At 40.9% G+C, this 12,237-nt stretch overlaps 1 pseudogene; it reads right to left on the bottom strand.

The window, feature by feature from the left end:
* Positions 1 to 996: 996 nt before the first annotated feature.
* LOC136378759 (mitochondrial fission regulator 2-like) overlaps positions 997 to 12,237 on the bottom strand; it is a 55,955-nt pseudogene continuing 44,714 nt past the window's right edge.

Below are 12,237 nucleotides of genomic sequence, written 5' to 3'. Positions count from 1 at the left end.
GTAGAAAAACAAATTGACCGTTCTCCCTTCTTCTCTCTCTAAAATCAGTAAATTAAAAATAGCCTGACCTGTGGTGGTGCAGTAGATAAACAGTCGACCTGGAACGCGGTTTGAAACCCCGGGCTTTCCTGGTCAAGACACAGATAGGAAGCAACTATGAGTTGATGCTTCCCACTCCTCCCTGCCCTCTCTCTCTCTCTCTCTCTCAAATCAGTCAAAAAAATCTTTTTAAAAAATAAAATTACAATTAAAAATGAACATACATGAAAAAAATTAATATACCTAACTATCATCAGTTAATGGCTGGATCTTTTAAAACCAGAGACAGGTATTCCTTTTTTTTTTTTTTTTTTTTTCATGTGCCTTGACCATGGGCTTTCAGCAGACCAAGTAACCCCTTGCTTGAGCCAGCGATGTTGGGCTCAAGCTGGTGAGCTTTTTGCTCAAACCAGATGAGCCCTCGCTCGAGCTGGCGACCTTGGGGTCTCGAACCTGGGTCCTCGGCATCCCAGTCCGACGCTCTATCCACTGCGCCACCTCCTGGTCATGCAGGTATTCTTTTTTTTAAAGTTAAATTTATTGGGGTTACGCTGGTCAATAAATTTATATAGGTACAGAGACAGGTATTATTAAGAATCAAGACTTTTCAGGCCTCTGCACTAATACATCTTGGTGTACAGACTTCATTTAATTTCATTAACAAAACATTCACATGTGCCTGACATGTGGTGACACAACGGATGAAGTGTCAACCTGGAACGCTGAGTTTGCCGGTTCAAAACCCTGGGCTTGCCTGGTCAAGGCACATATAGGAGCTGATGCTTCCAGCTCCTCATCCCCCACCCCGTGTCTCTCTCCTCTCTCTAAAGTGAAGAAATAAAATCTAAAGGAGAAAGCATTAATGTGGGGAAAGACATGCTGACATTTTCTGCAATCTTCTAAGTGCAAACACAGCTTGTGTTGTTCACACCTTGGCCACAACACCTTTTGTGTTTGTCAGTCTTTCTTTAGTTCAGTGTCCTTCTGACTGTGAAAATGGTGTTCAATCTTTGAAGTTTCTGGACTAAGAAATGGAGAAGACTCATACAACCTATTTTCTTTCTCAAAGGAATCATCTTGGAATGTAAATTTTTGCTTAAGTGCCTTTATGAATGGGTCTGCTCCAGGTGACTGTTCAACAATAGCCTCAATCTTATTCATATCCTTTAAAACACTCGACATGTTTAGAACATCTTTGTTTTTAATCAGTCTTACTAGCATCTGAGTGCTGTTTTTTGCTTCTTCTTCTTGTTTTCTTTTTCATTTCAGTTGCTGAATTATCCAAGTCCCTGACACTATTAAGTCCTGGCTGTACAAGAGGAGAACGTGGGGCTGTAGAGAAGGAAACTAGGGGCGGAGATGGCAGGGAAGCACTGAACTTGAAAATGGATCTGGTTTGATACTCAGTTGAGGAGTCCCTGATGATGGCACTGGTCCCAAACCACCAGGCCCATCATTCCAGTCATAGGAGCCAGAATTTGTCTTGTGTTTTAGTTCCTGCATTTGTACAATTGCAGCAATCTGAGAGTGAAGAAAAGTTAGTCTATTGCCAAGGGCAGCTAGTTTTTAAATTGCAGCTTCTTTTACAGGCTATTTTCTTTCTTTCTTTCTTTCTTTCTTTCTTTCTTTCTTTCTTTCTTTCTTTCTTTCTTTCTTTCTTTTAAATGTTTTAAAGCAGGTAACAGTAGATCCCAAACTAATTGTAAAGTATGGAAAAACTCACTTTTCTCAGCTTCCTGATTTTTCATACAGCATTTCAAAATCTGAGACAGCTGGCTCCTTTATCATTTGCCACACACAAAATATCAGCGAAAGACAGAACTACAAATACACAGTTACTGGGGTCCACAGAGTTCAAGACTAGGAGCAACTCAAAATCAGTCCCGGGACAAGGCTTTAAAGGAAGAATTTCCCCCAAAATACAAACAATACTCTGAGCTGACCCATAACCTATATTTCCCCCAAATCTGCAAAACCTGGCTCATGGGAACATCAAAACTCCAGCAACTCTCTTAAGTTATTCAAAGTAAGAAACACTGGTGAAGAAAACGCAGAAGCAAATTCAAGGGAACATCAGTTTCTTGATACCTTCCTCCAAAGCTGATCCTCCTGGCAGTCATGGGAAAGTCAAGCTGCGGTCTGCTGAGGATCCCTGCCTTGGACTCATCAGTGGAAGAAGCACGATGTGCCTTCTCCCTGGCTCAGAAATGCTCAGACGCGCGCCCACCTGTGCAACTCACAGCTCATCTTGCAGGCCACAGGTGGTAACGACCCCCACCGCCCTCCTCGGGTGGGGGCCCTGGGGCCCCTTGCTCAGCCAGGGTAACTCCACCAGTGAAGTGGCTTCCTCCTCACGTGTCCCACCCAACCTGCAGAGTTAGATTTTAATTTATAGTAATAATTGCTAAAGGACACTGCTTATAAACAAAGATGCTTACTAGGATGGCGTTGTATATTTCATCATGTCCTCTCAAGAGAGAAATGGCTACAAACTTAAGCGTGTAAGAAAATAACACAGTGAGACTTTAATAGTGAAAGTCCTGGCAGTGACCATCACAGTCAGGCTTACCTGGTAACCAGTAATTCACATTTCAGTATTTCCATCCTTTGTGAACAAACTCCAAAAACACAACTCTGTCCACACAATCAAATCCATTGTTTCTCAGCATCTCCTACTAAGCTCTATATGATTTATACTCATCCTCATCACAATTCATGAAGCAGATTTTACTATACCCATTTTTAAAGAAGCATAAGCCAAGGCTTTTAAAAGTTAGGTAATATGCCCACTGGTGAGCCCTGTTATTTAGGGCCAGAGTCGGGACTGACTCCAAAGTTTTCCTGACTCTGGAGCCTAAAATCTCTCTACTGTGCTATGAAGCCTGCCCCCAGGAAACCCAGAAGAAATCAAGGTCAGGGCAAGAACTACTCTGAAGAGTACACTAAAAACTAAAGAGGATATTTAAGGTACTATGCATAAATCACATGTTTTGACACATTTATATTGTAGGAAAATTATTAGCAACAAAGTAACAGTTGTGTATATATGTTTTACAAAGCTGGGACCCAGGTGATTCAGTCTTGGAGCAGGTCTCTGTGAAATAAACAAATGAATGGTTTCTTCCTGCCCAGGACTTGAAATCTTTTGTGGCTGAAGACTTAGAATGTAATTCTGGTGAAGGTGAACCTCTAATGGTAAAGGTGGGTGATCACGGTTTTAGGTCAGCACTGGAGCAGTGGTGCCCAGTGACCGACACCATGGTATTTGATAACTTAAGCTGAGATGTCTAGTGTACAGGGGTAGGGGCAGCAGTGTCTTCACCTTACCAGGTCTATGACATGATTTTAGAAGTTGTTTCTTAGATGCCTATGCCTCTGAGCTTGACACTATCTGTCCTTTAAATAAATTCCTATTCTCCTTAAGTCAGTCAGAGTAAGTCACTTGTAGTTAAGTTGGCTGTCTGAAACATTAGAACAGGGGTCCCCAAACTTTTTACACAGGGGGCCAGTTCACTGTCCCTCAGACCATTGGAGGGCCGGACTATAAAAAACTATGAACAAATACCTATGCACACTGCACATATCTTATTATAAATAAAAAAACAAAACAGGAACAAATACAATATTTAAAATAAAGAACAAGTAAATTAAAATCAACAAACCAGTATTTCAATGGGAACTATGGGCCTGCTTTTGGCTAATGAGATGGTCAATGTGTTCCTCTCACTGACCACCAATGAAAGAAGTGCCCCTTCCGGAAGTGCAGTGGGGGTCGGATAAATGGCCTCAGGGGGCCGCATGCGGCCTGCGGGCTGTAGTTTGGGGACCCCTGCATTAGAATCAAGAGGCACAAACTCTCAAGGAAACAGAAGAAGAAATCAGGGATGGGTTATCTAATCTGATTAAGACTGGGGGTTGAAAATCAAACTGGTTTAAAGGGTTTTGATGCAGGTGGCCAGTGGCATACAGTAGCAAAACATTACATTATCATCTGTATTCACCTAAAATAAAGTATCCATTCAAATCAAGCTTTGGGGAGACCAAGTAGCAGCTTAGGGACAGAAGGATTATAGGCACAAGGTGTTTTGTTTCTTTGTTTGTTTTGTTTTATGGAGATGGACAGCTTAAAAAAAGAGAATAATGATTCTAACTCCTAATATTTTAGCTCAAATTCCCAAGTTCTCAGGTCATGAAGTTTGTTCACAAAGGCACATGCATAACAAGGATTTTCTGATTTGTAAAACAGACAAACAATGACAATAACAACACAATTCCTTTTTCTAGCAGCTGGGGGCTAAAATAGGTAAGAACTAAAAAAAAGTTTGACCTTGTGGGTTGCCAAATTACTTAAATTCACAGCTTAAACTTTCTCTTATTTGAAACCAAGGGCATTGATTAGAACAGAATAGGACCCTGAAGACTGAATGGAGAGACATGAGCAAATCAACTGACTCAATGTACTCCTCACCCCTTGAGCCTTGTGTTGGCTTCCCTCTCCAAATGAAGGCAATGCCGAGGTTCCGAACACACCTCAGGAAACCAATTGAAAAGACCAATCCTGAAGAAGTCTTACCCATCACAGGAGTTGTGAGTTTCTGCTAATTTGTAAAAGCAAAAATATGGGAAATATACATGGCAAGGGATTCTCAGAATTCTAGACCAAAGAAGGAAGAACATAGCTTTACATCAGGCTGAATTTATTGATATAGAGGCAAGTCACCAAAATCCTAGATGCAGTATTAATCACCTGCTCAGTTGGCTACTGAACGCTGGGGCCAGCGTAAATAATAATGTTAGCTGATACTCATGAAACCCTTAGTAGGTGCCAAGCACTGTTTAAAATACCTTTATATTTTCACTTATTTAATCCTAAGAATACACTTTGAGATACATATTATCACCTCCACCCATAAAAGAGGAAACTGAGGCACACAGAGGCTCAACAACTTCCTATAAGCAGCTTGTAAGTGGAAGAGCTCAGATTCAAATCAGATCTAGAGTCAGATCTGCCTGGATCTAGAGCCAGCCTTTGAGGCCTATACTGAAGTTCTTATAAAGGTGAGATTCCAGAAATACCTTTTTATTGTGTAGAGGAAGGAATCTAAGAATTTAGGAAAATTCAATGTATTTATCAAGTACACCTACTTATCCATTCCAATACCAAATTCCCTAAGGTGGCCAGCACTGAGAAGTCCACTGGTGAGGGGTATGCCAGCATTTTAAAGAAGATTTTATTTATTGATTTTAGGGAGAGAGGAGAGAGGAGGTGGGAAGGAGCAGTAAGCATCAATCAGTAGTATCTCGTATATGCCATGACCGGGCAAGTGCAGGGTTTCAAAATGGCAACCTCAGCAGCATTCCAGGTTAACGCTTTATACTCTGAACCACCACGGGTCAGAATGCCAGCATTTTTGAAGAGTTCTGGAGTTGTTTTTCTCTGAAGACTAGATCTCAGGACAAAGAGATGTAGCCCTCACTCAACTCTCAAATCTGCTGCCTACCAACCTGGAGCCCCTTGAATAAAAGGGAGACTGGATACTTACAGCAAACACCATTGGATGGCCATCCAAAGCCATTCCCAGTCTCATCCTCTTGGCTACATTCAACTACAGAGTCTAGAAAGCCAGAGTCTTGCTTTCTCTACCTCTACTCTACAAGTACTGAGGCATGGGACAGCATGTGAGCCTGTTCTGGCCAACGAGATCACAGGGACAGTCTGATGAGGGATTCTGGAAAAGATAATTTGTTTCCTTTTAATAGGAATGTAAGAGGAGGTAGGTTCTTACCTTAGCCACCCCTGTCCTTCCTGCTTTTGAATGAGGTCACGCTGCCCGTCAAAGTGGCAACCATCATTCAAACAAGATATGAGCCTAAGCTTAAAAGCCACTCCCAAGCCCAGCATAAGACAAAAAGAGCCTGGGTCCCTGAGGAACCATTCTCACAACTATGTATCTCCAAGTATCTTGTTATAGTAGGGAAACAAATCCCTACTTGTTAAGGTATTATTGGTGCACTTTTCTAACACCTGCAAACTAAAGCATTCCTGGATGATAAATAACTCTTGAGAAAGGATTCAAAATAACATCACAGATATGTACTGCAGAAGAAATCCCCAATTCACTTATATCTTTACTCTGCATTTCCTGAAAACTTTAAAGAAGATCCAAATACATTTATATAACTTACAGCAACATATAAAAGCATTCTCCTTCTTCCCTCTGCCTACTCTGATCAGCCCACACTGCTGCTCTAGGGCATCCTGCTCCACAGGTCCCTTGCTTGTCCCCTTTCTCAGGCCCCATTGTTTCTGTCTCTATAACATGCACTTCCTGGCTTCTAACCAGTAATACCGCGAAGGGACGAGGGGCAAAACTGTAACTGCAAAATTCCTTCTGGAGACTCCCAGTTCTCCTACATTAATAATTGTTATTTTATCATATATAATTTTTATTTTTAATTTTTAAAACTGTGTTCACAGTTGCCTATCATGGACATTTCAGTATTTCAGATCTAATTACTCACTGACTTTCATCTTTTCTTTTTAAATTTATTTATTAATTTGAGAGAGACAGACAGATAGACAGAAACATTGATCTGTTCCTGTATGTGTCCTGACCAGAAATGGAAGCAGCAACCTTTGCGTTTCAGGACAATGCTCTAACCAACTGAGCTCTCCCGCCAGGGCATTGACTTTCATCTTTTAAAGCAAAGATGCTTTCGTTTGAAAGACAAGTTGGTCGCATATGAGGTCAAATCACATTTGAGAACGTCAAATATTCACAAACAGCATACCTTAAAAAAATAATAGCACACAGCATGGCCTATGGTGGAGCAGTAGATAATGTGTCAACCTGGAATGCTGAGGTTGCCAGTTCAAAGCCCCAGGCTTGCCCAGTCAAGGCACATATGAGAAGCAACTATGACTTGCTGCTTCCTGCTCCCCCTCCCACCTTTCTGTCTGTCTCTCTCTAAAATCAATAAATAAAATTAAAAAAAAATAATAATAGTAGCACACATTTAAAACATATAATACTTAAATGACATTATATGTAAAAAAAAAATGGCAAGGAAGAAGGGGCAGCCCCTCCCCCTTCGCTGAGAAGGAGGAAACTAGAAGAATGCAAGTGAAGGGAGCCTGCAGGGGCAACTGAGTCAGCCAGTTATAGATTAACTACTTCCTATGTAGTTCTCTGAAAGGCTGCCTGGGGCCACTTGCTACACAGACCAAAGAAGACAGAACTTATCTGAATACCTCTTCCCCTTTTCTTTTCTTAAAGCCTTTAAGAGACAATGTTTACATACCTTAATTAAAAATTGCAACACTTATCCTCTGAACCCACCTCTCCATCTTGAAGTCATGAGCGTGATGTATGTACCTCTAGAGTAGACAAAGGGATCACGAGCCCCTCGCATGAAAACCTGTGTTCTGTAAAAGGTATAGAAGATGTAAGAAATCTAACTTCGGGGAGCATGTGTTTGGTTGCCTCTTTTGAGGGTCATGCTGCTCCACTGGCAAAATGAATCCTGCTTCCTTCATCAAGTTGTCTGGGCATTTTTGTCCTCCTCTGATTCCTGCAATAATGGAAGCCAGGTTTATTCCTACATGAGATTGTATTACTGGTCTGATGTTAGTTTCCAACTATTGCTGTAACAAATTGCTACAAACTTAATGTCTTAAAATAACACAAATTTATCATCTTACTTTTCTAGAGGTCAGAAGTCCAAAATGAATTTCCAGGGTCTACAATCAAGGCATCAGGAGAGCTGTTCCTTCCGGAGGGTCGAGGGCAGCGCCTGCTCCTTGCTCTGACGGCGTTTGGAGGCTGTGCTCCAATCTTTGCTTCTATCATCAGGTCACCTGCTCCTTGCTCTGACGGCGTTTGGAGCTGTGGCGCCCCACCCGTGTGCCTGGTCTCATCACTCTAATCTTTGCTTCTGTCATCATGTCACCCTCTCCTTGCTTTGACCTGTTGGTACCTCTGTCTTATAAGGATCCTTGTGATTACAGTTAGGGCCCACCTAAATAATACAGGATAATCTCCCCATCTAAGTACCCTTCACAACCACAGGTGCAAAGCCCCTTTTGCTAGATAAGGTAGCATCCCAGGTCCCAGTAATCAGACTGGGAACATTTCGGAGGATCCTTACTCAGTTTACCACAGTCTGCCTTCTGGCCCCTGAAGTTTCACATCCATCCCAACATCAAATTTTCTCCTGTCCTTTGCCAAGAGAGGGAATGCTTTTATGAGGCTAGCCCAATGGCCCTTGAGGTGGACCAGGGCTCCGAGCAGCAAAGCTGCCCCACCCCAACCCAGTAGCTCCACAAACAAAAGATTAAGCCCAGTTAAGAGCAGTGTCTTCACAGCTAACTCTCAAATATGAGAAACAAATGCTTATTATTGCATGCCAGTGACTTGTTTGGGGAGGTTTGTTATTCAGCAGTATAATTCTTTTATTTGCACAATAAATTGAAGGCCTAAGAGAAAACTATCAATGTCCATCCAATTGTTTTGAATACCTAGAGTCATATAAATTATAACACACACACACTGTTCATTTTATAGTATAGCAAACCTAATTTTTTTAGTGCTTTGTAAAAACTGCTTCCAAGAAAAATTTCATCTGGGCCAAAGCAAAGAGGGACCAGAATAAAATTAGAGAGGCCAATGATTCAAAAGAGAGGGACCACCTGTCTCAGAAAATCCCCAATAGGAGACTAAATTATAAAAGGGGTGTTTGCTGAAAGAGGTTTACAGAAGCGCTGAACATTCTGGAAACAATGCCTTCAGCTATTGCACACTGACTCCTTTTTTGTTGGTGGTGTTTCACAAATTTTCAAATTAAAAAAGGGTTTCCCAAAACATTGCCATGCCAGTTCCGCAGTCTGGGCTGATGACGTTGCTGCTGTTGTGTATGTGTGTGGCACCAGTCTGGGCACCTCTTCTCCACTCTTGTTCGGTGGTTCCGTGACGTCAGGCTGATGGCTAGTAACAAGCCACGCTGGGAGGATTTACAGCATGGAAAGCCTTGCCTCAGTTATGGATGTGTGCACTGTGTCACAACAGAAAGCACATTGTTCACACTGGGTCATGGTCAACGGTCTGAAAGCCATGGCTCTTGGTGATTGAATAAACTTCAACTTCCAGCAGTTCTATGTGTGAGAAACATTTCTGCCCCTGAAAGCAAGGCTTGACCCTGCAGCAAAGCAAATCGTGACACCACCCAATGGGTGTTTCTGCCATAATTGTTCGGGTTTCTCCATCTTTCTCTGTCCCTTATCCAGCTGCCAGAGTGGAGGGATAAGGTATATGTGGATATTTCATTCTGATGTTTCAGGCTACAAATTGCATTTGTGTCAATTGTTAAAAGAATGGGTATTTTGCTTGTATTACTTCAATAGATAATGGTCCCTGCCTTCCTTCTCTCAAACCATGTCATATGCCCCAGCAGTGCCATTCTTGGGTGAGGTAGAGGACAGAATTGGCTTTGAACCATGCTGGTGGCCCTTGTTTGGAGCCAGACGGCATTTACACAGCTACATATTTGAGAAGCCGTATGCTCTAGAATAATTCACCAGCTTACCTGGGCTGAGAATTAGAAACAAATCAAGTTGTGCATTGCTAGTGAAGGTTTTGGAACAATCTCTACTTCTGTGTGTCTGTCCTTATGAGGAAGCTGAGGTGCTGCTCCTCTTTGAAGTCCCCATATTTTGATGACACATTATACAGTTTGACAAACATACTCAACATTTTGCTTTACAACTTCCTGTGCATCCCAAGCCTCAGACATATTTCGGCCCTCAATATCTCTCCCTGCTCATTCTACTGAGTTTCCCACTTTCACTGAGGGGCTACTGGGTAGATACCAATGTAAAAGGAATCTTCCTGGAGCATATGGTGCAAACCACTGCAAAAGTCCTTAGGCTTGTTTCCTGCCCACTCCCACACAATAAGGATGGTATTGGTCAGACTTGACTTGTTGTGGTGCAACCCGTGAGGAATGGAACCAGAGCCCAAATTGATTAGGAATTTAAAGAGCCTTTATTAGCCGGCTGGCAACTATCCGCTGGGAAGCAACAAACAGTCCTGAGCTCGGAGGGAAAGAGGTATTTAAGGGCGAAAACCACAAGGTTACAGTTGCTTCAGCATGTTTGCACAATATCTTGCAAAAGTACAAATTGTTCTAAAGATAATAAACCGCCTTCCTGCAATATCTGCCAGGCTGAAGCACAAAGAACACATCCTGCCTCTGTTAGCAAGATTAGATCTGAGCCTAACTGCTGAGGCTTGTAAGAATTTTCCACTTGCTTCTGTAGCTATAAAGTAGTTCCTCTTAAGCATTGAGCTAAATTGGGTCAGGGGTCCTTGGCAGGGGCTGGCACACCAGCACATTACCTACCCCAATCTCTAAATCCTCACTATTTTATTTGATCAATTGACTTTAGTCACCCTATCCTGTATGGCTATGCAGAATAGTTACATCTACTCAAGACCTTACCCACTCTGCAACTTCCAACCAGACTGGTGGCATTGAGCCACTTCTACAAGGGACTATTCGAGGTCCACTTGTTAATGCTCTATGTAACACTTAGCCCCCTTCTTGACTGGCATCCAGGGAACTCAATAGTGAGACTTACTTGTGGTCTTATGTTCCAGACTCTTATTCATTGATAGTATGGTAAGAATATGACTTTGGTTTATTTGTTTTCTTTTCATAATTTTTTTATTTTTTATTTTTTTGAGTACTTTTTGCTTTCTAGAGTGAGCTTTTGGTTTTATGGTCTGACTACTTGTGATCTCTGTAAGTGGATTGATGGTTTATAAAGGCCTTGTCTTTGCTGGGTGGGAGATGATAGATAATCTGGCTTGTTATTCTTATCTGTTGGTTTGTCAATTTGTCTATTTTAAGCTCAAGTCAAGTAAAAATTTGTGCACAATGAAAAGAGAGCAGGTCTTTGATATGAAACAATGAGTTTGGTATTTCTGTGTTTATCCTTGACTCATGACTATAATTTTAAAATTGAAACTATAAGTTCTCTATCTGTATTTGTATGTTTATTTCTCTGTTAGTTAAAAATATATTCCTATATGCAGGTGGTGTTACCAAAATAGATCATAAAAATCTATTTTTTTAATATTTTATTTATTGATTTTTGTAGAGATGAAAGAGAGAGAGAGAGAGAGATGAGGGAGAAGCAGGAAGCATCAATTCATAGCAGTTGCTTCTCATATGTGCCTTGATCAAGCAAGCCCAGGGTTTTGAACCAGTGACCTCAGCGTTCCAGGTTTATGTTTTATCCATTGCAACACCACAGGTCAGGCCATAGAAATCTCTTAAAAGAGCTCCATTCTCAGAGTCTCAGTGATAATTAAGCACTTACTTAAACTGAATACTTTGTTTTTTAATTAAACTGAATACTCTTAAAGTTCTTGTATAATTATTTATTTGGGTCTGTTAATAACTTTGTTCATTTTTGCCACTTCGAGAGATTATACTAAGGGGAATGTGCTATTGTTTAAAAAAAGAGAAGTTTTGTAAGTAAAATGGCAGTTTATGACAAAAATCTGGATAAAACGATACAAAAAGTTGTAGAAAGTTTGCAGAAAAGGAATTTTACTTGCCGTGTTCAAATCTGGCTGAGGTTTTTGATTTTTAAATGAACTTAAAAAAAATCAAAGGTGTCAATTGTCATACTGGTGTAAAACTAGAATTTGGCTTCTCTCAATTAAAATGACAAAAAAATCTGAGATCATTGGTCTGCTCTTGATGAGGCTGTAAAAGGTGATTCTTACCTTGTTGTGTGTAATCTGCCTAGATAACAGAGTTTCTGTGTATTACAAGAATACTTTCCTGTGCTTTATGTTGACTTTGTCATGTTTTTGATTATTTAAGAGAACAAAGTCTTGCTTTTGAAATGAAATTAAGGTTCTTTACCATCATGCTACCTTCTGTGTTTACTTTTAAAATCTGTTATCGTCACTTTAATTAAATTGATCGCCAAGTGTTATTCTCAGTAACTCATGATCCTATCTTAACTAGCGTTCAGATCCCCTGACAACTTTTGATAGTTTTCTTTCCAAATTGATTCCTAACTATATTTTAAGACTGTCTTGAAGATTTCCCAGGGGGTTCCCAGAAAATCACAAGCAATTTGTCCTTTCACCTTGTAAAAAGAGAAGTGCTGAAAACAATTAGGTA

This window comes from Saccopteryx leptura, chromosome 7, assembly GCF_036850995.1.
Source record: "Saccopteryx leptura isolate mSacLep1 chromosome 7, mSacLep1_pri_phased_curated, whole genome shotgun sequence".
In the NCBI taxonomy this organism is placed as follows: Eukaryota; Metazoa; Chordata; class Mammalia; order Chiroptera; family Emballonuridae; genus Saccopteryx; species Saccopteryx leptura.
The sequence above is the reverse complement of the archived record's forward strand: the minus strand, read 5'-3'. Positions and strand labels throughout refer to the sequence as shown.